We start from the raw sequence: 27,133 nt of genomic DNA, 5'->3' as shown, positions 1-27,133 counted from the left end.
GTAGGAAAGTAATGTGATAAACGACTGTTATCCTGGGTGACCTAATGATCTCTGTTCTAATATAGATGCTAATCGACCAAACAGCTAACATTGTTCACATGCAGCGCAATTGTAAGGCACCTCCTAGATAAAACTGTAAGATCACTTAGTATATTACGCTAGTGCTCGTAGTAAGCAACAGTTTCACCAATAATCGTGGACAATGTACCTTCAGTACGCCCATCTCAGCACCACAAGACAAATGTCTGTAATTGCAGGTCGGCATCAGGTAGAACAGTTCACAGTTCCAAGCGGGAATAATCAGTATGTGTTCGACAGATCACGCTGCGCTACCAAAATCAAGTTCGCGCGCCAATCGCTATGACTGGTTGGCGTGTCTCAGTATTGAAAGTAGTGGACTGAGACCTGCTTTGCTGTTCCTACCCAAAGATAAAGCTACTGTAGAGACGGAAATACTGACTATAGCGTTACGCAAGTGCTTAACAGCTCAGGTGCGAATACATGACATGCAAGTCGTTTGTAACAGACGGCTTTCGACGTGGCAGTCCGGTTTTGCCGGTGTGCGGCCCGGTTCTCTTGGGAAACAAGCACAATACATCGACAACAGGCCAAATTGTTTTCATCAAGTGCGATGATGGACTGACACGATAACTCTTCATTTAAACGTTTCCGGGAATGTGACCGTGTCGTTTTGGTGTTTATAAAACTAATATTTAGGCCACCGTTACAAGATGTATAAACACCGTGGCAATGCAGTGACATATTCGGAAACATGTTACTGGAAACGAATTATACGCTCCCACATGGTGCGTTAAATGTTAGAACCGGTGTTATTATTGCAATATATTTTTTGTTGTGGACTGACAGGACAGCCAGTCCACAGTGACGGGTAACCGAAATGCACGCGTACACACACGCCGGCTGGCGTGAGGTCTGAAACAGGATACGGGATGATTGCTATAAAGAAAAGTACGTAGCTGCGTTAATACTTAACTTTAATTCATCCTTGTGGTACATCGCTATTGTTAATACAAGTGAGACTCTCTCCAGATATGGTTAATGGCGCCTTGCTAGGTCGTAGTCATGGACTTAGCTGAAGGCTATTCTAACTGTCTCTCGAAAAATGAGAGAAAGGCTTCGTCAGTGTAGTCGCTAGCAAAGTCGTCGTACAACTGGGGACGAGTGCTAGTACGTCTCTCTAGACCTGCCGTGTGGTGGCGCTCGGTCTGCAAATACTGACAGTGGCGACACGCGGGTCCGACATGTACTAATGGACCGCGGCCGATTTAAAGCTACCACCTAGCAAGTGTGGTGTCTGGCGGTGACACGACATTTTTATTGCAGTATATTATTACTGCAATATAGTGCGCTCCTATCGACTCACCCTTTGCGTAAATAAATTCTGTGGCCCATAATAATTTTTAAAAGATCCCTTTTTCTTTAATAGTATAGGACATATCGCGAGAGCATTTCTCGAGGTGGGAAGAAAACTATTTCAACACCGTTGAAGGTTGGGAAAAAAGTTTTCTCTTTTCACTTTCGTCTACAGCTGGAAGTGCAGGAGGCCGTGATATGTGCGTATAATTTCATTGTATGACGTAACATGGGTACCAATGAGCTATGGTGAAGGGATGGACAAACTGTGTTGTTTGATTTTTCAGTGCACATCCCGCACTAACCCTCAAGTGTTCTCATTGTCTCAATGGCTATATTTACATGATTAATTTTGTTTTCTTTTGCTGGTTGGTTTGGGTAATCCATGACTTGGAGTGTGTCAAAGAAAAAAATAGTTTAGCCGGCTCTAAGCACTATGGGACTTAACCTCTGAGGTCATCAGTCCGCCAGACTTAGAACTACTTAAACCTAACTAACCTAAGGACAGCACACACATCCATACCCGAGGCAGGATTCGAACTTGCCACTGTAGCAGCAGCGCGGCTCCGGACTGGAGCGTCTAGAACCGCTCGGTCACAACGGCCGACTTTGGAGTGTGTCGTCTGCCCAGATGTTAGAGAAACCTTTCATTGATGCTGCTTCTGCACTCCCAGGCTGCTGCTGCTAACTTAAATTTTCTCTCCCCGCCCCATCTGCCTCCCCCCCACCCCTCTTACTGGAAGAATGGCAGGTCTCTGGTGCCGTCATATCAGGCACTCGAACGTTGACGCTGGTGGAGATGGACAGCTTTTAGATTATGCGCCGATAGTTATGCGCTCGACGAGGGTATTGCTTGTGGAATATTCACGTTGAACTACACATTAGTCGGTTCATCTTCAGGAAATAATGCTAGTAAATGAGAGGACGGTTTTAATTGTGCGCTTAGGAAAATTGAGCAAGAACGGCTTAAAACAAGCACTTCGTCTTAAAACAAACGGCATGCTTTGCAACTAGGGAAGTATGATATTAGCGGGTGTTAGTTTTAAGTTGAGACTACATACGAGTGAAGCGTAGTATTTAGTTGAGATTACTTGCATGTGATTTGTTTTGAACGAACAAGCACGAAAGTATGGTGAGTACTCAAGGGCGCCGACTTATAAAAAATATTGGGGGGGGGGGGGAGCATACTGGGGTCTTGCCCCGGTAAAGTTTCTAAATTTTATATGAAAATAATGAGTTTTACAGTTTTTTAAGCATTTTAGAGTCATATGAGCAACATTAGAACCGCGAAAACTGGTCTCCAGATAACTCGACACTCCGGGAAACTCGACAAGCCTGACACATTTGTTTGGTTTGAAAAAAGAAACAAAACATAAACACGCACGGCATTTTTGTAAAAAGCTAATTTAATTTACAGTAATAATCATGCTTATAGACTATTACAGAGCAGTGAATACATAGCTCTGAAAAGACTGAAATTATATTTAAATAAATCCTAAACTATCATTAAAAGAATAAAAGATAAATATTGTTGTCGCGCAGTAATAGCACTTAGATTAATAAGTGAAATAAGTGAAATTGCGTCTTACACCCTAAAAATATTTAAGTATTTGAAAATAAGTAATGCAGTACTATAGTAATACAGTACTAAACTAGTACTTAAATTTCGAAACTGAAAATTTAACATTATGTATGTATTTAAACATCTGTCTTATGAAGATTTTTAATATTGCTCTAAATGCCATTATTAGGGCTAGAGTGTCTTTAGAAAGGTGCAAATGTCGACTGTGTGACTGGATTACTGAATACGAAGTTGTTGATAACTGGTTGGATATCCAATTCATCCAATACATCTCGATGGCATGAAGTGCAGCCAAGTTGTTCGATTGCTTCTGTCTGTTCAATCGTTTCTTTCCCATTGTTCATAGAAGATATGACTTCAGACGTCTAAGGGCTCTAAATGACCGTTCTGCTATTGCTGTCATGTTGGAACTACTTGGAGAAGCTTAATACACTTCACTACTTCACATAACATTTCTCCAACAGCAGGCTCTTGTGTAATGTACATTCTTACATCATGCTTGTTTTTTAAGACCAGCTGTTTTTTATTAGCGATGTCGGCTAACATATTCAAGTGTAAGCGCAGTCTCTCAATGTCCAGGTCATTTTTGAAAAACTTTGTTGGTTTTTCCAAATTTGGGTGCAAAAATAAAAATAAAAATTTCGATGTGCAGCATGCAAAAATGGCATTTTTTTATAACAACTTCAATTTTTCCAACTTTGTTTCACCTCTGTTTACAAAAAGCAAGTATTCTTGTTCAACTGCAATGACCTGTATGAGTCCAATTGAAGCGAACTGCTCAGTAATGCAAGATTCCACCGTTTCACAAACTTCGATTTAAATAGCTTTGTCGTATTCCTTTGGGGTTTTGAAAGTGTGCGGTGAGCTGGCTTAGTTGTTTTCATACTTCTTTGGCATACTTCGATTCCGAGGAAGCGAAGGATCATCAACATGTGAAGGTTTTGCTTTTAAACACAATTCTCAAAAGTGTTCAAAACTAGCACGCCTTCCATTCAGTATACAAATCAAGGTCTCATATATTTTTTCTATCAGAAACGCTTAGATGAGGGCATTGAATTTTTTCATTGACATCCTCTACTGGGTTCAACACATGGCAATAAAGACGTAAAAAGAAATAAGTATTGAACTGTAACATTGACTCAAGGTAGCCTGAACATTTGTAACTTGCCTCTGTTTTGTCCTCTGCAGAAAATGTTTCAAAAAAGCTCTAGTTCTTCAAAGTTTTTCAATATTCTTGAGATACTAGAAGCTCGCATCGAGTCGGGCAAAGGGATCGTAGAGCAGTTTGGTCGAAGGGCGCTCTCACAGCCCTTTTGTTGGATTCCCTTATTAAGTCCTTGGCTAATGCCATAATATCCCTCATAGACTTAAGATGGCGGAGACTGTCTACAACTGCCAAGTCTAGCCTGTGAGCAGTGCAGTGTACATAACGTGCTTTTCATTGTAGATCCAAAACTAACTTTTTTTTAGTCCTTTGAACTTACCTCTGATATTCGAGGCACCATCATAGAACTGTCCTCTTAAGTTATCCATTGACAAATCAAGACGAGCAAAAATGTTTTTTAAAATACTAAACAGATTATGTGATTCAGTGTTGGCATTCCCGTATAAGCCAATAAAGTCTTCATCGATGATTAAGGAATCATCGACAGTACGCATACAAAATGACACTTGTTCGTGAATCGAAGAATCACTTGTTTCGTCAACCATAATAGAAAAATGTTCAGCCTTCTTGATTGAAGCCAATACCTTTCTCAACACAGTCTTTCCTAGCAGATCAATTTTTGAATATCATGGGACGTCCACTTATACCCCGAACGCCATAACCAATGTTCAACCACTTATACCCCGAACGCCATAACCAATCTTCAAACTCAGGTATGTCATTCCTTCGGAGTTACAACAATTGAAAAAAATTTGAGTTTACTTCTTCATGCCCTCTAATTGCTAGTCCTTGGCGGTATGGAAATCGCATGGTATTAAAAATTGTCTCAAGAGCTAAACGACCTTTCTTCATATCACTATCTAACTGTTCACCCAATTGGGAGGCCACACTTCGGTTAGTAATAGAATTTGGTTTCAGAACACCTTCTTAATGCATAAAAGTATTTTTATGAATTTTTCCAAAGCCTTTTTCCAGTTAAAAAACCCTATGGAAGTAAATACATCTTCATTTTTCGAAGGAAATTGTAATAGATTTTTAGCATCTGCCTCTTTGAAGCTTTTGCAAAGAACTTTTTTGGTAAATGCTTCATATTCTAGCCATGTATATTTGATCAACCAAGACTTTTGAAATTATCTTCCCTTACCGGATTGTCCAGGTTTCAGCTGTGAACGGTTCTCGCTTGAAGACGACGAAACAATTGACGACGCAATAATTGTTGGAGGTTGAATTGCAGTGTCATCAACTTCCAAGCGTGCCTTTTTGGTAAAAAAAATTATCCATTGCAAACTTAAATCATAATACACTAAGAGACTATAGTAAACGAATAAAATATAGTCATATAAAATAGTCCACTAGACACTATAGTTGGAACACTAAATACTTCTGCAACATGCACGGAACGAAACTATCCACACTGAATGACTGCGACAGTAGGGTGGGCTTTATATAGCCGCTGCGTTGTAATGTCTCAAAGCGTCAAGGCGACGCACGGCAGGGTGTTCCAGGCGCTTCTGCTGCAGTCCTTAAGATGTCGCGTCAGCCGCAGTGCTGGCCCGCTGGCGCCAGACTTTACCCGAAGATTCATGCACCGGGACAAATTCTAAGCGTCGCAGCACCGTAACACTATCATTGTTCAGAGCCCTCGTTTTTTGTTAACCTGCTTACTGTCGTAATAATTATTTGTTTTAACTTATTACTGAATGTATTTTAAACGGTAACTATCGTCCAACAAGGAAAATAAAAAATTCCAACATAATTTTGTGATTTTACAAAGCATAATATAACTAATAATTTTCTTAAATTACTGGGAGGGGGGGGGGGCTCGGCCCCACAAAAATGAAATTTTGAGGGGGCTCGGGCCCCCTCAGGCCCATGGAGTCGGCGCCTATGTGAGTACTTTGTAATTTCATTGTCTCCAGTGGACGTCGGGGTTACTGGTTGCATAGATAATACGGAGAGAGCGTGCTTCGTCCCAATTCAGTCGAGGTTGACGAGTGAAATCCTAATTATGCATTGTGTCACGTGATTACTGCTTCATGAATTTTTGTTCTGGAGGGGAAATATTTTAGCAGGTTTTTTTTATTTATTTTATTTAGACTAGAGCTGGTTGCGTGTATGTGAAACAAATTACCCTGGTGGGCTGTGTCCTATCAATGATATTTATCACGCATTGAGTTTTGGTCTAAGTAACCGCCGTGCTTGAATATTCAGCGTGACCACATTTATGACTGCTGTCCCTTCCTGCTTCAAACTCTTTGGGATTTAGATCTTATGGAGCTAGTGTCCGAGTATCTGCTAACGTGTTGTTGAGGGCACATCCTTTCTCCTTTGCTAGTGGAGAAAAACATCGCGTAATAGAGGAGTTGTTTTATGGAGAAAGTAAACAAATCTTTTGTCTCCGCAAGGAGTGGGAAATGGTAAAATAACTGTCGACAGTTTACAACATTCATAAGAGATCAGTACTTTTAGTAGGCGAAAAATGAGAGAATTAATTGTGCTCCACTAAGAGTGGATTCTCTGAGGAAGTAAATGTTGAAGGCGTACAAAGAACTTTTTTTCAAACAGTACCTTGCATCCACTCCCGCCATTTTGTACCGTCATTTCAGCCATTATCAACATGGTAAGGCCATTACATTTCATGAGTGTGGAATAAGAGAGACGTGGACACTCAAATAATGCGTTGAGAGATTAACTTTCATTGATGTAAAGTTATTTAAGCGTTATCCGTCGTGCGACTTCGCCTTTGAACACCAATAGTAAATGGCGTAGAATTCAGTTAAGACCGGGATTCGAGCGGCACAAATATTTATTTTAAATTCTGTGAAGGTTAGGCAATAGCGAGCGGATCATAGTAATCGATGTGGTCCAAGACCAACCTGCAGTCCACGTCGAACCTATCCGCATCCTTAAGGCTTGTCTTACTGTATATAAACAAAGGGGAGGGATCGTTGTTGAGGGTGGCAATAAAATTCTGCCTCGATAAAGTAGATCGTAGAAATAATGTATGACAATTTTAACACAACTCCCCTTCCCCCTCCACCCACCCTCTCAAGCTCAGCTGTACTATGCCAGAATACGATAATATGTCATAAATGTTTTTTATTCCAGTCTTCGATCACAATATGAATTCTTTAGACGATGACCGGTTTCAGGCCGTAATGACCATCCTCAGATCTTTTTTTTTACACCATGTCCTAAAGTGATAAGGCCATATTGTCATCGTCAAAACTTATAATTAGCATAGCATCGTCATATAGATCTAAAATAACGTATTTTAGATCTAAAATAAGGCATTTTAGATCTATATGACGATACTATGCTGCTTATATTTATATGTTTTGACGATGCCAATATGGCCTTATCACTTTAGGACATGGTGTAAAAAAGATCTGAGGATAGTCATTACGGCCTGAAACCGGTCTTCGTCTAAAGAACTCATATTGCGACCGAAGACTGGAATAAAAAACATTTGACAGAATTGGATCACTGTTTGTATACGTGACCAAGTCGCAGTTGGTGATAGATCATAAATTCGTTAATTTCAAATTAATTTTAAATAATATTTGTGATATTACTTAACTTCAAGTGAATTTGTTTCAAGAGAAAGCAGCAAGGCAAACGTTAAAATGCAGATTTCCTTCACTAAAATTGTTGATATAAATTTTACTTTGAGCTCTTCATTGTTGCATTGCCCGAGTGTATTTCTTGATAATCATCTGTGTGGAAATGGTGAAAGCTATGTTTCAATTATTTCACGTGTTTGAACAAAGAATATTAGGACGTGCGATACGCAGAGTATACCTTACCCGCTGGGCGCAGCACATGCTCGCAAGTAACAGCCCTCGGAATTTTCCGCTTTTATGTGAAGCGCACAGCTGTGCTGTGAGCTTTTCGTATTAAAAGCTCCACCGCCGTTCCTACTTCAAATAAAACCGCACTTTTAATAAAATTTCTCCCAGCGTTGTGCCCGCTAACGTAGAATCAGAAATTTTAAATAGGTTTCGTTTCCTCCCCCGAAGAAAAACATCGCAGAAGTTAATAATCTGCACGTGCGTCTATTTTATCAAGCAAAGAAGTACAGGGGACTAAAAACGAAGCCGGGAAACGGGAGAGCACCGGATATACGCTCAACGTTTAGGCAAAAGTGGGAGGATGTATAACATCATACCTTCCCTTAAATTCTCAAGTACTCAAAGCAGAAACAATAGACTGTGAAACACAATGTAAATATTTCAGTGTTGTAAAACATCACCAAGTCTAATTTATACAACGCGGGTTTTTTATCACGTACTATACACAAAAAACTGTGTGTGTTGTTTTATATGTGTGCGTAACTGCACAAGTGAGCCACAAGGAAAACTTGATTACAAGTTATTCCCAAATTTCGCCGTTAAGTAAGTCTAAAGATTGATCATTAATTAAAATTACACTTGTTTTTATGAAATTAAAGTACATAGAACACAACAACAGGACACCTAGCACATCGAAAACCCTACTACTAAATGGTACAGCTCACAGAAAACGAACTTGCAAATAGGAATCATTTCCCGAACCGCTTCGTACAAAACACAAACAAAAAGAAAATCGTAACTAGTAACAGGGAAATTTATTTTACAAACAAAGTCATTGTTTTTTGCTGTAACAGTCTTTCACCAACTACTTCTAATTGATCGAATCAAACTGTAAGAACATTTTCAAACAGCTAAATTCACAAACAATTGGTCTTTTTGGTAACTTTGTTTCGGAAAGAGGAAACCAACATATTACAAAACATGCCATATTTCGACTTCCGCCGCGCGGAGTAACCGTGCGTTCTCAGGCGCCTTGCCACGGGTCGCGCGGCTCCTCTCGCCGGAGGTTCGAGTCCTCCCTTGGGCAATGGTGTGTGTGTTTTCCTCAGCGTAAGTTACTTTAAGTTAGATTAAGTAGTGTGTAAGCCTAGCGACCGATGACCTCAGCAGTTTGGTCCCTTAGAACGTACCACAAATTTCCAAAACTTTCGACTTCCACAAATCTTATGACATAATTTTCTGGTATCGCTCAACACTTAGAAAATAAGTATTGAGTGCACAAAATACATTTCTGCGAATAGGAGTTCTCGTTACATTCAAGTCATTTTGTTGGTGTCTCTTCAAGGAGTGAATTATTGTAACACCACCTGTTCAACACTTATATTCACTAATGAAATTCCTCATAAGTAGTACACACATATCAGTGAAAAATTATTTAAGCTGTCTGTGGCTCAGAAAGGAGTTCAATACGCAGCGACAAAGGTATTCCGTCATGTGTCCTGCAACTTCTGCTGTGCTTATTTGTTACGTAGACAAATATTTGACTAAACTGTGGTAGCATGTGTAGTATACTGAAAAAATACACTACTGGCCATTAAAATTGCTACACAAAGAAGAAATGCAGATGATAAACGGGTATTCATTGGACAAATATATTATACTAGAACTCACATGTGATTACATTTTCACGCAATTTGGGTGCATAGATCCTGAGAAATCAGTACCCAGAACAACCACCTCTGGCCGTAATAACGGCATCGATACGCCTGGGCATTGAGTCAAACAGAGCTTGGATGGCGTGTACAAGTACAGCTGCCCATGCAGCTTCAACACAATGCCACAGTTCATCAAGAGTAGTGACTGGCGTATTGTGACGAGCCAGTTGCTCGGACACCATTGACCAGATGTTCTCAATTGGTGAGAGATCTGGAGAATTTGCTGACCAGGGCAGCAGTCGAACATTTTCTGTATCCAGAAAGGCCCGTACAGGACCTGCAACATGCGGTCGAGCATTATCCTGCTAAAATGTAGCGTTTCGCAGGGATCGAATTAAGGGTATGGCCACGGGTCGCAACACAACTGAAATGTAACGTCCACTGTTCAAAGTGCATTCAATGCGAACAAGACGTGTAACCAATGGCACTCCATACCATCATGCAGGGTGATACGCCAGTATCGCAATGACGAATACACGCTTCCAGTGTGCGTTCACCGCGATGTCGCCAATCACGGATGCAACCATCATGATGCTGTAAACAGAACCTGGATTCGGCCAAAAAAATGGCTTTTGCCATTCGTGCACCCAGGTTCGTCGTTGAGTACACCATCGCAGGCGCTCCTGTCTGTGATGCAACGTCAAGGGTAACCGCAGCCATGATCTCCGAGCTGATAGTCCGTGATGCTGCAAACGTCGCCGAACTGTTCGTGCAGATGGTTGTTGTCTTGCAAACGTCCTCCTCTGTTGACTCAGGGATCGAGACGTGGCTGCACGATCAGTTACAGTCATGCGGATAAGATGCCTGTCATTTCGACTGCTAGTGATACGAGGCCGTTGGGATCCAGCACGGCGTTCCGTATTACCCTCCTGAACTCACCAATTCCATATTATGCTAACAGTCTTTGGATCTCGACCGACGCGAGCAGTAATGTCGCGATACGATAAACAGCAATCGCGATTGGCTACAATCCGACCTTTACGAAAGTCGGAAACGTGATGGTACGCATTTCCCCTCCTTACACGAGGCATCACAACATCGTTTCACCAGGCAACGCCGGTCAACTGCTGTTTGTGCATGAGAAATCGGTTGGAAACTTTCCTCATGTCAGCACGTTGTAGGTGGCGCCACCGGCTCTGAAAAGCTAATCATTTGCATATCACAACATCATCTTCCTCTCGGTTAAATTTCGCGTCTGTAGCACATCTTCGTGGTGTAGCAATTTTAATGGCCAGTAGTGTATGTTTACTGTATGGCTGAATTCGTATGTCACATCCAACATGAGTAGTGAGAAAATGTTCATTTTTGTTAAATTTAATCAATTTTTGCTGTCAAATAATCTATAAATATCAAGCATTCAGCAGCGCAGCCAAAGAAGAAATCTACGTAGGGACTTCATGCCTTCCCGCGTACCGAGCGAGGTGGTGCAGTGGTTAGCACAGTGGACTCGTAAATAGGAGGACGGCGGTTCAAACACGCCTTATTTCCCTAAATCGCTTCAGGCAAATGACAAGATGGTTCCTTCAAACGGGCACGGCCGACTTCCTTCCACATCCGTCCCTAATGCGACGGAACTGGTGACGTCGCTGTTTGGTCCCCTCCCACAATCAACCAACAAGACATCATTCCGCACTAAGAACATTGCTTAACGAGGGTATCGCATCGTAGAGGGGAGATTTCCTACAGACACAGCTGTGCTGCGTTACCGATAACAGGTGCATTACCCTGTGGCAGTGAAATGGCGCAACAACCGGAAACGCACTCCGTAGTTGAAATACACGGAACTGTACCAGTCTTGTGGGTGACACGTCTACACTCCACCCCGTTTTACCGGTAAATTCTGGCGATATGCGGACCAAATATTATGTCGCATCCAGCCGTAGTGCTAACAAATGGTTCAAATGGCTCTGAGCACTATGGGACTCAACTGCTGTGGTCATAAGTCCCCTAGAACTTAGAACTACTTAAACCTAACTAACCTAAGGACAGCACACAACACCCAGCCATCACGAGGCAGAGAAAATCCCTGACCCCGCCGGGAATCGAACCCGGGAACCCGGGCGTGGGAAGCGAGAACGCTACCGCACGACCACGAGATGCGGGCCTAGTGCTAACAATTTGACCAAGACCGCGCAGACTTGGGTGACACTAGTCGAAAAGTGCAGCACGTGACTTTCACCTTTTCAGCAAGCTGACGGAACATCTGGCAGGAAAGATGTTTTCCCAATGATGGAGACATTCACACAGTGGTTCTCGAATGACTCCGTCATCAAACAGCTTTAGACTTACGACTGCTTTACAACTGGGTTAATATGTTAAATATTTGACGTTAAGCGTGTAGAATCTTTATGGCTGAAGACAAAAGCTAGTTTTTCACGCATCTCGATGTTTATGGCGTTCATATCTCGTGGACTGTTTATAAAATACTATTTTGCCGGTACGTTCAGTGGTATATTTGCATGCTGTTTGCGAACTGTGTTGCAGTAAATTAGTAATAAATTAAAACGTTAAGCCAGACCCTGAAGTTTTACTGCATCGACAGTGAAAATTTGGTAAGCGATAAACTTTTTTGCTTGCAGAGTGTCAGCGCAAGAAAGTTTCGAAAAAGGTTGCGAGGTGCCAGGGCAAGCAGTGTATTTAACACTAAATTCTTCTAGAATCTCCATATGTAAATGATGCTCTCAGCCCTCCCTATTCTAACTCCGACTTTTGCTGTTGCACATGGATTAAAAATATACGCGAACTGACTGTAATCAACCCTGCAAGTGGAGTAGAAAAGAGTTTGGCACCTGCAATAATTTAATTTGATAAATAAGTTAAATAAAGGAAGGTTTCATTAACGTAGTGAGAAATGATGGGTTGCTCTACCGATTAACAGAATGAAAGTTCTGTCCAAAATAACAATATGATTTATTAAGACTAAACACAAAATAATAAACAAAAACACATGAAACATTTATAATACATCAAATTGGCTCAAATTGGATACTCAAACAAACGCTATGAAGGTGAAGTTGTCCCTAAACTAGATTGTGAGGTTTAAGACGAAGTGGTATGTGGAAACAATTCCTTGCCACTCAAATCTTAAGAGAGACACACAGCTAACCCAACATTAATTGCTGCTACTCAAGACAGAACAAAGTTAGAAAAAGACGAACAGGCGCGCTCTGCTGAGCTCTGATTATCACCTAGGAAAATCCCTATCTGTCGGTGCTGTGGACATACATTACCAAACTGTCTTCTTAACTGCCAGAACACGATCTGGCGTACCGGAGGCGATGGCTGGTTGCTTCGACGTCCTCGACCGAAAGGCGAGAGCTGACTACTCCCAAGAGCACCCGCACAAAACCGAACACAGAACATTCCCGCCCCCACGACAGTGGACGTGGTTAACCGTTCCAATCAGCAACTCGAAAACCGGCGGAAAATTCCACTCCATTGCCGGAACACTACCATTCCACCAATGGAGATTCTTGGCGCCAATTTCTGCGCCGATTTTGCTACGTCACGGAGCTATGCCTTGAGTAAGCCAATCACAGTTACGATTTTGCAGAAAGCGCGGGAATTTGCCCGCCACAACTGCCTGGGCACACAAGTCATTCCCACGCCTCGCTGGTAGCCCGCCAGAAAGTGTTTTCGCTAAGTTTCTGCGAAGTAACGGAACCTCTAGCCCAGCCGCTACTTCAGGCCCTTGTGGGCGTGCCTCTTGACAATGTCGGCGTCTGGAAAGCATTCACTCGACTCTCTCACACCCGTTGGCTTACCCTTTCAAAGTCATCAGAGCCCGCCTCTCACCGGACCACCCGGGTGACAAGAGACGCTGCGTAGGAAGTCCGCGTGTGAAGGAATAGCAACTTTCCACCGCATGCAATTAGAGAGGAGAATCGTAAGATAGAAATATGAGAGGGGGCTCAGGCCACCTCTCAAGGTTTGAAATTATGCGTAAAGTTCGTCGCTAAGTGCTCTCATTCTCAAGTATTACATGAATATAGCCTCGTAATGTGCACGCTGTGAGCTGCGGTGCCCCAATTCATATACACAGCTTAATAATTATTGTGTTAAGCCTTCATTGTAAGTGTGTACCTCTTAATAAGTCGAATATCACAGCATTTTCAATTTTAAACTTGGTCTTTAATTATATGAAATACCGAAAATCAAATTTTTGTTGCTTGTGGTTACTACGGCTGAGAAACTGAAAAACTGGTAGAATGTTCCTACTGCTATCTACAAAGACTTGTTGACTGTGTTGAGAAATAGAATCGTGCAACTATGTCTCTTTGATGTGTAGAACAGCATTCAGTAATAGTTATTTGGTTTGCACAATAATAGGGTGATTTGCTTTTTGAAGTCTCTTTGTGCAAGGTGCAGCCGAACTCTAAAGACAAAAATTATAAGCTTTTTCCAGGATTTTTCCTAAGAATTGTGGTTTAAGACCCCTGTGCACTCCGGTGGCTCTCTGCAAAGTAAGAAAATAATTATGAAAGACATCATGCTTACGCCACTGACTGTTAAACTTTTTATTTCCACTATTGAAATTTCGGCCTTAGGCCATTATCAAGAGCAGATGTTTTGGCTTTAAGACATGTCAACTTTGTACACGCTGACACTTTTATATGTCGTTGTCATTTGCTATTACATACATGTCTATGATTCATCCAGGTTGTTATTACAATTACTTTTGTTTATTTCAAAATACCTTAAAAACAGTGGGAAACGTATAATATGCAATCTCCAAAATGTACAACAAACGCAGAATAATACAACACTCGAATACCGAAGTACTGTGATGTGGTTAGTGTTCTGCGGCAATACTGCAGCATAGTTGTAAAATGGAACATTTGCAGCCGACTTTCCGATGTTATTTATTGTATGGCTACCATTTTTCGGTGCTTCAGTACATCTTCACGCCTTAAGTAACGCCCGGTGGTTAACTCCAATCGTATACACGATTCATCAGTGCTAATAATCTATGAAGTGATTTTCGCAGACAACCTGTAACAATGATATTCTTTCTTTAACCATCAACTATCGACCGACTCATTGTTACAGGTGGTCTGTGAAAACCAGTTCATATATGTTGGCCACTGATGAATCGTGTATACGATTGGAGTTAAACCATTCAGCGTCAGTTACGACCTGAAGATTTTGCATTGAAGCAGGGAAACTGGTAGCCATATCATAAATAACATCGTAAGGATGACTTTAGGTGTTCCTTTTCATTACATAAGTGAAAGGCCGAAGTCCCTCAAACCTCCACTCGGAAGGATGGATATACGAAAATTTCAGTACAGCGCCGTCCATTCAGTGAACAGTATGTTCATACCAGCAAACCCCTCATACAACAAATACTGCCGGAAAACAAACCCTAGACAGATACGACCGGTGCTGAGTGTAAGCCGGATGGCGGTGACTCGTGTGGTTATTAATGTTACCAACAGCACGTGCCGCGAGTAAAGGAAACAGGATATTTTCAGTGCAGTACAGACACTAAGATAAAAGGGGCAAAGATATCAAACGAAATGCAGATAGTCTGTAACGAGCATCCGGAGACCAAGACTCCAGAAATGTCGTGGAACGACATCAGAAATTTCGTCGATGGATTTCAGGCTCATCCTGTAGGAACACCTGTACTGATGGAATTGTTACTCCGCAGAGCAGACAAGGGGAAGAAATTACATTTTCCTTAAGTTCATAATAGCACAGCAACAGGGGACGCGAGAAAGAAGTGGTCACATAGCTATGCAGCAGAAAAAACTATCGACATTGTGAAGTCGGTAGTATACATGAGCACATGTTGCTACACAGACGCCTGTCGCCAAGCGTAAGTTACACATTCAGCAAAATGTCAACAGAGAGAGAGAGTAGGAGGGATCGGAAATATATTCATTAGGTCTTGTTACATGAAGCAGCAAGCATTACCTCAGACGCCTAACACGTTTCAGAGACTTGACAGTGCAATTAAGAGCCTGTAACCAATTGTTAAGCAACAACAGCGGGACGACAAGTGGACTACATTTGATAATAATGAACAGAGCCTCACGTCACTACGTCCACCCTGTCTCCATAAATAACGTCGTTTCTAGCTCTGAATTCCATGCTCACTAGGATCAATGTCATTCAGACCGAAGTACATAATTCAATGATTATTAGATTCCAGTATTTATTTATTCGTATGGCTAGGGCCCCCCGTAGGGCAGACCGTTGGCCGGGGGCCGGTCTTTCGATATGACGCCACTTCGGCGACCTGCAGTCGATGAGGATGAAAGGACGATGATGAGGACAGCACAATACCCAGTCCCTGGGCGGAGAAAATTGCCCGACCCATCCGGGAATCGAACCCGGGCCCAGAGGATTGGCAATCCGTCAAGCTGACCATTCAGCCACCGGGGGTGGACATAACATTGAAGTACATCCACGTGTTAGATGCTCCAGTATTTCTCGTGAACATGCTGCTTGTCATTCCCCAGAAAACCACATCCAAGCAACCGTGACATTCTACGTGTGTGTCATCGCATTGGCCGCCGCCTCCCAAATTATTGATGTAGAGACTGACGGTCTTCCAATACCTCTACATCTCATGGTGCTTATCGCACTAACATCATTGTCACTGATGGGTGATATGGCCATTTAGTGCCTCTGTTCCTGATGGTCGCTGCAGACACTTCCAGGTGCTAGAACCCACCTGTCGAGTAGGACCCTTATCAGCTGACTACGCGACCTCCAACAACACAATACATCCACATGGGCTATCACGGGTCAGCGTCATCTTACAGAGTGGGACTGAGGATGTTCTGGTAGCGAGGTGGCCCAGTCTTGCACTACAACTTCCCCAACAGACTGTCACATGACAGCCTGCAAGACTTCAGCTAAACTGCCTTGGCTACTAGCCGGGCGTAACTGACACAAGAGGGCATCAGAATTTGACTGTGTTACTGGCACAAAGGCCTCACCGAGGCAGACGAAAAGATACTCCAGTGTGAGTCGGAATCAATACATATTAACTTGCCAATCATTTTTTATTGACACCGAAAAACACTCTACATGCGAACAACACCATCCTGACGACACCGCTACAGAATACTCAAGTTAAGGAATATAATGAAAAAGAGAATTACCAGATGGATAGAGACCCATTTAGCGTTAGTGCAGTAGCAAAAGGCCTATTATACGTTACCACGAAACCATCTGTGCAGAAGTATGAGGAATAGTTACTTGTCGTCTGTTTACATCAAAGCAGTTAATCAGTTCTATACGGACTGTGTGAGTGCCGTTAAAGTAGTAAATTCAGTGTCACCAGAGCTTCCTGTCACAAAAGGGCTACGTGAAGGCTGCCCTATAACACCGATGCTATTTAACATCTATGTGGTGGAAGCACTTGAAGCCTTATGGCATCTGTGAGTGATGAAATCTTGTACACACATCTCTTCGCTGATAACCAGGTCTTCGCAGCAAAAGACCAGAATCACGCTGCGTACTTATCTCAGAAGTTAAAAGAGGAATATGAACGATTGGGCCTCACCATTAGCTGAAGGTTGGCGACGATACCGTACAGGGTGTGGAGGTTGGAGCCAGTAGATGACGGGATTTCTTTTACGTGAAGCTTCTGATGCCTTCAAACGGAAAAAGTGCAGACGACATACACTACTGGCCATTAAAATTGCTACGCCAGGAAGATGACGTGCTACAGACGCGAAATTTAACCGACAGGAAGAAGATGCTGTGATATGCAAATGATTAGCTTTTCAGAGCATTCACACAAGGTTGGCGATGGTGGCGGCACCTACAACGTGCTGACATGAGGAACGTTTCCAACCGATTTCTCATACACAAACAGCAGTTGACCGGCGTTGCCTGGTGAAACGTTGTTGTGATGCCTCGTGTAAGGAGGGGAAATGCGTACCATCACGTTTCCGACTCTGATAAAGGTCGCGATTGCGGTTTATCGTATCTCAGCATTGCTGCTCGCGTTGGTCGAGATCCAACGACTGTTAGCAGAATATGGAATCGGTGGTTTCAGGAGGGTAATACGGAACGCCGTACTGGATCCCAACGGCCTCGTATCACTAGCAATCGAGATGACAGGCATCTTATCCGCATGGCTGTAACGGATCATGCAGTCACGTCTCGATCCCTGAGTCAACAGATGGGGACGTTTGCAAGAAAACAACCATTGCACGAACAGTTCGACGACGTTTGCAGCAGCATGGACTATCAGCTGGGAGACCATGGCTGCGGTTACCCTTGACTCTGCATCACAGACAGGAGCGCCTGCGATGGTTTACTCAACGACGAACCTGGGTGGTCGAATGGCAAAACATCTTTTTTTCGGATGAATCCCGGTTCTGTTTACAGCATCATGATAGTCGCATCCGTGTTTGGCGACATCGCGGTGAACGCACATTGAAAGCGTGTATTCGTCATCGCCATACTGGCGTATTACCCGGTGTGATGGTATGGGGTGTCTTTGGTTAAACGTCTCGGTCACCTCTTGTTCTCATTGACGGCACTTTGAACAGTGGACGTTACGTTTCAGATGTGTTACGACCCGTGGCTCTATCCTTCATTCGATCCCTGCGAAACCCTACATTTTAGCAGGATAATGAACGACCGCATGTTGCAGGTCCTGTACGGGCCTTTCTGGATACAGAAAATGTTCGACTGCTGCCCTTGCCAACACATTCTCCAGATCTCTCACAAATTGAAAACGTCTGGTCAATGGTGGCCGAGCAACTCGCTCGTCACAATGCGCGAGTCACTACTCCTCATGAACTGTGGTATCGTGTTGAAGCTGCATAGGCAGCTGTACCTGTACACGCCAGCCAAGCTCTGTTTGCCTCAATGCCCAGGCGTATCAAGGCTGTTATTACGGCCAGAGGTGGTTGTTCTGGGTACTGATTTCTCAGGATCTATGCACCCAAATTGCGTGAAAATGTAATCACATGTCAGTTCTAGTATAACGTATTTGTCCAATGAATACCCGTTTATCATCTTCATTTCTTCTTGGTGTAGCAATTTTAATGGCCGGTAGTGTAAATAACAAAATAAGGTAGGGCAGAAGGGCCGTACGACAATTGAACTTGATCCTTTGGAATAACAGCGAGAGCCAAAAAGGTGATATACCGTTCAGTTGTTGCAAACACGTTCGGAGCAAAAACTTGGGTAATAAATAAGCGTCAGAGAAACAAGTTGCTTGCACTATACATAGATTTTAGAACAGAAGTTGTGGCATCTCCAAGCTGGACCATGTACAAAATACCAATATAAGAGAGGCTAGGGTGTCGATAAATCAGACATACATACAATAGAGGTGAAACGTCTAAAGTGCTATGGACGTTTAGAGAGTTTGGACGACAGCAGTTGGCCAAATAAAGTGCGGCAGTGGACCCCTGCGGAAAGAAGAAAGCGGGGATGGCCTAGGAACAACTGGAGTCGGGAGGTCTGGGACGCGATGGACTACAACACGGAGACTGGTGTGACTGTAAGATGTGGAATACGGGAAGACGGAAGCGACTGCAACGGAGGATACTCAGAAGATAGAGCACTTATTTCCCTCCAATGAGTAGAATCATATGAGACAGTGTACTGAGCGTCGAAGTGAGGATTTAGTGCAGGATGGACAAGACGCGAACTATAACTGCCGTGTATTGCGTCATTGTCTCGGTTGCACCGTATGTGGTGCAATACTTGTGCACGGGACCGCTGTCATGGCTTACAACAGACACCAGTGTCAACGAGGGAGAAACTGGTAAGCAAAAACAGAAGTGCTAGTTGATACGGGTGAGCAAGAAGTAAACGGGCAGACCCTTTCGCTACTGGTTTCACAGGGCGTCTCAGTGTGGATGGCCTGGCCACAGGACTCGCGCCACTCAAGGCAGCTCTGTTGGTCACGAAGAAGTTTCCGGTCGTACCAGGGCTACTGTCCTCACATTAGTGCCGGCCGAAGTGGCCGTGCGGTTCTAGGCGCTGCAGTCTGGAACCGCGAGACCGCTACGGTCGCAGGTTCGAATCCTGCCTCGGGCATGGATGTGTGTGATGCCCTTAGGTTAGTTAGGTTTAACTAGTTCTACGTTCTAGGGGACTAATGACTTGAGACGTTGAGTCCCATAGTGCTCAGAGCCATTTTTTTCACATTAGTGCTGCTTTCCACTCGTGCGAATTGTGGCGTAGCAGTGGCGGAGCAGTCTTTTTTGCTTTGGAACGCTGAGCAAAGGTATTCAAATGTGGTCCCCATTCCATCGAAGAAGAAGTAACAGTCAGCTCAAGCTCCATCAAGCGCAGAGCAGGTGCTAACTTCTAATATCATTTCTACAAAAACAAAAAGGGCCTCGCGGGAACACGCCCAGGAGACAAGTGCACTTCATATACAGCGATTGAAGCGATTTCACAGCTCTACAATAACTTTATTATTTGAGATATTTTCACATTGCTTTGCACACACATGCAAAGACTCAAAAAGTTTTTTTGGGCATTCACAAAAATTCGATATGTGCCCCTTTAGTGATTCGGCAGACATTAAGCCGATAATCAAGTTCCTCCCACACTCGGCGCAGCATGTCGCCGTCAATGAGTTCGAAAGCATCGTTGATGCGAGCTCGTAGTTCTGGCACGTTTCTTGGTAGAGGAGGTTTAGACACTGAATCTTTCACATAACCCCACAGAAAGAAATCGCATGGGGTTAAGTCGGGAGAGCGTGGAGGCCATGACATGAATTGCTGATCATGATCTCCACCACGACCGATCCATCGGTTTTCCGATCTCCTGTTTAAGAAATGCCGAACATCATGATGGAAGTGCGGTGGAGAACCATCCTGTTGAAAGATGAAGTCGGCGCTGTCGGTCTCCAGTTCTGGCATGAGCCAATGTTCCGCGGGCTACGCGTGAAACTTGCCCGCACGCGTTCAACCGTTTCTTCGCTCACTGCAGGCCGACCCGTTGATTTCCCCTTATGGAGGCATCCAGAAGCTTTAAACTGCGCATACCATCGCCGAATGGAATTAGCAGTTGGTGGATCTTTGTTGAACTTCGTCCTGAAGTGTCATTGCGCTGTTATGACTGACTGATGTGAGCGCATTTCAAGCACGACATACGCTTTCTCGGCTCCTGTCGCCATTTTGTCTCACTGCGCTCTCGAGCGCTCTGACAGCAGAAACCTGAAGTGCGGCTTCAGCCGAACATAACTTCATGAGTTTTTCTACGTATCTGTAGTGTGTCGTGACCATATGTCAATGAATGGAGCTACAGTGAATTTATGAAATAGCTTCAGTCATTTGAAATAGCCCTGTACACTACCTCACAAAGAAAGTGAAAAAAAATTAAATGGCTCTGAGCACTATGGCACTGTAGAACATAACATCTGAGTGCCCTAGAACTTATAACTACTTAAACCTAACTAACCTACGGACATCACACACATCCATGCCGGAGGCAGGATTCGAACCTGCGACCGTAGCGGTCGCGCGGTTCCAGACTGAAGCTCCTAGAACCGCTCAGCCACAGAAGCCGGCTGAAAGCAAAGATGAGGTCGGTTGACAGTGTAACGTCATAAACGTATGCAACATTGGAGGACGTAAAGCTGTAAATGTCTTTGACAGGTAGAAGGGCCACCAGAGTGTGTAAGCGTTGTTTGTGTTTAGTGTCATTACCATGTCCGATAGTGTGTTTGAGGGAAGAGAACAGCATCAAATAGTGAGTGATCGCTGTGAAGCGCAAGGAGTTTGTGCCCATTAGTGAGAGATGGGGTCATCATCAACTGACAGAGTTTGAAAGGGGCCTCATTGTGGGTCTAAAATTGGCCAGCTGGTCGCATCGTTCAACAGTCACATTTGTTGATGGTGTTGAGACAGCAACCAGTCACAAATTTATTTTCAGTCACTTTATTCAAAACTATCTTTGACGTGGAACATCTTTATAATTAATGTAACAGTATTCGCTTTAAAACTCACAAAATCAATGTCTCTCTATATTAATGTAAAAGGTGTTTCAGTTGCATAAGTGATTATATGATCTGTTTCTAAACAGGGGACGTCTTTATAATGTTACGATATGTCATAGCATCTTTGACACTCACATCTTTGTAAGCAGTTTTGTACGTATCAAAACATGTGGTGCATGTTAGTAATCTATTCTGTGACAAATCTAAAGTGTGCAACGGTGAGAATTCAGTGGGAATGTATTCACATCTGTTGGACGAAAACTATGTAAACAAACACTCCAAACCGTCATTTCACGCAAGTCACATCCAATGCAAATCTGTAACGCAACCATCTCTGTGCCGTCCTTCTAATTGACAATTATTTATGTTTTAGGACAATTAATGTGTAAAAAAAAGCACCACATGTTCTAATGAAACCATGAAAACCGTTTGAAGATGAATCGTAATGATTCGAAACCGGTTACGGTATCTTTTGAATAAAGGAACTGAAAATAAATTTGTGGCTGATTGCTGTCTCAACACCATCAACATTTCCAGAATGAGATTTCCATTGTGCAGCGTAGTGTGCGCTGATATGAAACTTCCTGTCAGATTAAAACTGTGTGCCGGACCGAGACTCGAACTCGGGACCTTTGCCCAGAGCAATTGCCCGCGAAAGGCAAAGGTCCCGAGTTCGAGTCTCGGTCTGGCACACAGTTTTAATCTGCCAGGAAGTTTCACCATCAACATTTGTCTTCAAATAACAGCCACGGTCTCCAACCATGTCATCATATAACAAAATTGCATAGTCACATTTGTGGCGGAATCAGAATTTGGCAGTGGCCCAGTGCTGGACTGAATGCAGCCATACTCGTCGTCAAAGTTCTGGTCGACCCCTTCCAACTATCACAGGGAAGGATCGCCAAATTCTGCACCAAGAATTTGGTAACCCCTTCACATCTGCGCCTGCCGTCTAGGAACAACTAAAGGCCTCTCTGCAACATTCTCTGACATCAGGCACTATTGGTCGGAATCTATTAGCAGTCGAAATAGGAATCGCCACCCCTTGCGTAGGTTGCCGTTAACATTACAACACGAACGGCTGTTTGTACTGTGCCATGATCGGAAAGCGTGGACTGCTAATGAATAGCGTCGCACTGAGTTCAGCGATGAACCGCTTTTCTGCACTAACATGAATGACCATCATCGACAAGCATGACGGTGATCTGGGGAGAGAACCCTACACATGATGTTTTGCAGGAGCTGCAATGCGACATCAGGTCATGGCTCGTAGTGATTGATGGAAATCTGACGGCACAACAGAGCATGACAGAAATACTGCGTCCTCACACGTTACTTCTCATGTCACAGCTTCATGGTGCCATTTTTCAACAGGGCAATGCTCGTCCACACATGACAAGTACCTATTTGCACTGTAGCCGCCGGCCGCAGTGGCCGAGCGGTTCTAGGCGCTACAGTCTGGAACTGCGAGACCACTACGGTCGCAGGTTCGAATCCTGGCTCGGGCATGGATGTGTGTGATGTCCTTAGGTTAGTTAAGTTTAAGTAGTTCTAAGTTCTAGGGGACTGATGACCTCAGATGTTAAGTCCCATAGTGCTCAGAGCCATTTGAACCATTTTGCACTGTAGCTGGTCTTTGTAACCGAGTGGTTCTAGGCGCTTCAATCCGGAACCACGCTCTTACTATGGTCGCAGGTTCGAATCCTGCCTCGGGCATGGATGTGTGTGATGTCCTTAGGTTAGTTAGGTTTAAGTAGTTTTAAGTCTATGGGACTGATGACCTCAGATGTTAAGTCCCATAGTGCTTAGAGCCATTTTTTGCACTGTCTGCATGATGTTGAGATACTCCCATGCCCAGCAAGTTCCCCAGATCTGCCCCCAACAGAACATGTGGAAGACCAGCTCGGACGCCATTTCGGTCCCAGTGCCAGTATCAAGGACATCCAGGACCTCTTACAACAGTCCAATAAAACAATACCAATCGCCGTTATTTATGTTTTATTTTTGTTTTTAGGCTACCAGTTTCGACGATACATTAGTGTTCTTCAGGCGACTTCAATCGAGTAACCTTCGTCTCACACGATACATCAGCACTTTTAACCGGTCTGCTGTATCGTGTAACACGAAGGTTATTCGATTCCTGAAGATGACGTAATGTATCTGCGAAATTGGTAGCCTAAAAACAGAAATAAAACCTAAATAGCGGCGATTGGTATTGTTTTATTAGATATTGACCATCCATAGTTCCACACTCCAGCCAGAAGATGGAGTTACATTTCTTACAACAGTTGTGGGCCAGTTTGTCTGAGGAAAGACTCATCGGCTTTATGACATCCTTCGCAACTAATATGTTCTTGCATTCTGGCGAGAGATGATTCAACGTCACACTGATAAATGGGCTCATACTGCCAAGTTGTTTGTAATTTGACTCGATTTTACAATCACTGAAATTAAAACGCATACCTTCTCAATCCGAGAAGCTTAATTTCGTTTTCTCAGCCCATTTCGAGTGCTTCTCATTTTTGCCAGGTAGTGAAGTAAAGGGTTCGTTGCTTGTCCCCATCTCTGAGGATTGTGGAGAGGATATATCTCAGCCCATAAAATAACATATCGCTGTTATGAACTGGGGCTCCGTTCTCCCTCAAGATAATTTCTCCGAAATGCGACGGGCGACTTCAGTGTCACGTACGAATTCACTTTCCGCGTCTCAACCTCCACGGTTGTCACTTGTAGCAATGTACTTTCGTAGGGCTTGGACTTTGTGGAACATCTCTGCACCCCCTACGCACTTCATGTGTGTGACATCAATAATATTAAACGTTTACTTGACATCTGTGGCGGTTCAGTTGGATTTCTGTTCTAAAATTTCCTCAAGTAACCGAGTCCAGTGCAGATGTCCCTACCATAGGACTCATTATCGCCTCAACGTTCAGCATTAACCTAGAGCAGTTGACCGCACTGAACGCCTGAAGGTGACACACAGACCATTGGTCGTAGCAGTCATTGGGGTTTTCCCTTGATATTGTGACCAGATTGACTGATTTGGGTACACTGCCGCCACCAGAATGAACTTGCCTTGGTAGTGTGTAACAGTGGACGGATGAGTGTAGTTCAGCATATCAGTCACGCGATTCAACACTGAACGACAACAACCCGTGAGAAGCCTCGAAATACAGACTCCCTTCCTCGCTATTTGATGTTCGTCAGACAAGTACAACTTCATGTGTAATGGCACTTTTTTTTCTGCTCCATAAATTGACGATACTGGCACACCAGTGATTTGCCTTCATCTCACTGTTGTTCATCTGCATCAACTGTGCTACTTGAATGAACAGCTCTCTTCGTAATGATTTCCGAGCATTTCGCTATGAGTACCCCGCTATATGTGTGAACCAAGGAAGGAAATTGGGAAGTTGTGGAAAGGTCTTATAGGATTAAACTGTTGAGGTTGTAATCTCCCCCTCACTTATCGACCTTAATGACAGTGAAAAATTAAACCGTGTGTACCAAATGAAAATTTGGAAAAACAATTCGTCACCGAAGTTAACCTGTCGGTAAAGAGGGAGGAAAGGGTTACATCTAAATGAAAGGAAAAATGCAAATGAAACTGGTGGAAATTAATTTCGAAAAGGGGTAAAGTTAATAAAGAAAGTAAATGTGCGGCCGTTACGTTAACAATTAACTAGCGGTTATTAGATATTTGAGATTTGGGGAAAATGCCAGTCCTATGGACAACTACTATAATAACTGAAAATGAAAGATAAATGTACATATAATTAGCACTAAAAGCGTGGCAACTGAAGGTTGACACATGCTGTGTGAAAACTGAATGTTTGTCAGAAGTAATAAATTTCGCTACACTCTAACTTAATTTAGCAAAAGAATTAATAAAACCTGAAAACTGAAAGTTAATTTAGTGACTGAAATTAATAGTGAGCTTTGTTTCAGAAGCACTACGAAATTCAGTAAAATAAGGTTAGTCTTGGGCTACCTCAGCAATCATTTCAAAAACTACTTGAATGTACGTAATTTAGAAATAAGAGATTTAACTTTGAACTTGAATTAAATGATTCTGAACAATTAAAAATAGTAAAATTTAGTACGTACCAAGCTGAGCTGTAGTCACAGGTAACCTAAAATATGGTAACAAAACTCGCACCCTTAATTTGTGCTTGTGTAATCTAAATATTGCAGCCAGCTATGAATACTTTAACTGAACTTTGATATTAAAGCAGTGAAATGGAATGATATTATTTTAATGCTGGCGTTTGAATTTCAACGACACTCGGGTTAATTTCCGGAAAAGGAAGGGACCCTGCTTGGTAGTGCAATTGGGACAATGAGCAACAAAAGTTCATGCTACGTTGCTGTAATTTTGAAACAGTTTGAAAATCTGAGGTCTGCCATACAGTTGTAAAACTTTACGTGCTTCCAGTCTTCCTTGTTGGTTGATTGAAGGTTTGAAGTCGTCGATCGAGGAGGTGGCGACAGTCACTCATTGTCGGTCGTCGCTGTTGCAGAAGCTGGATGTTGGCGCGCCTTCTTCTCGACACGGTCACCAGGCGAAACGGGCTCTTGATGTGCGCCAGCTAATGCTTCCCGCCCGCGACACCGTGTCAGAAACTAGCATAGCAAGTCGAGCGCAATTACATGCTGCCAAACCCCGAAAGCGCGGCAACTCGCGGAAGCTTCACACAACACACCTGCTCCACCGCCCTACTCCAGCCGCACTCCCTTCTGTCCGCGCTCCACGCGGCAGAGTTAACACTACCAAAGATCCTAAACACTTTGGTTCTCCACACGACCTATCGATGTAATCGTTCGATAGCATAGTTTTCCCTAGGCAAGACCCAGCGTAAAAATTCAAGTGGTATTTACAAAACAAACCAATTACATATCGACTTATATAATAGTAAAACAGTTACAGTACATAAAGATACAGAAATGTCATATCTTCAGGTAACAAAATAAGGAAAAAAATTATAGTACAATAGATGGAAATAGGAGGATATGCATTTCCGGCGTTACAAGGTCATCGGTCGCTAAGCTTACACACAATTTAATCTATGTTAAACTAACTTACTCTAAGGAAGTCACTCACACCCATGCCTGAGCGAGGCCCCCGAGGGGGAGAGGGACGGGCGGGCGGGACAAGACGCCTCAGACCACGCGACAAATAAGGAAGAAATAAGGGAAAAGACAACACTTTCACAATCGAGTGACCGTCGATATGACGTATGTCCATCAGTACGATCCACAGAACAAGCGGTAGAGCATGATATGGGAACAGCCATCTTCGCCTAAAGCACAGAATTTCGAAAACGAAATTTCTGCAGTTATGTTGGTGACGATATTTTGGGATGTAAAACTTTCGTCACCGATTACTTACACTACTCCAGGTAAAATAGTGAACAATGGCACTCTTGTGAGATTCTGCGATACCTGAAAACGAAATTCAAATCGAAGAAGAGGAGGAAGATTTGAGAAGATGTTGCTTCAGAGTAATGTTCACCCTCACACAGCCGGGAAAACAATCCAGGGCATTTATATTCTTGATTTTTAACTGCTAGAGCA

The sequence above is a fragment of the Schistocerca cancellata genome, chromosome 3 (assembly GCF_023864275.1).
Source record: "Schistocerca cancellata isolate TAMUIC-IGC-003103 chromosome 3, iqSchCanc2.1, whole genome shotgun sequence".
NCBI lineage: Eukaryota > Metazoa > Arthropoda > Insecta > Orthoptera > Acrididae > Schistocerca > Schistocerca cancellata.
This window is presented reverse-complemented; position numbering follows the sequence as displayed.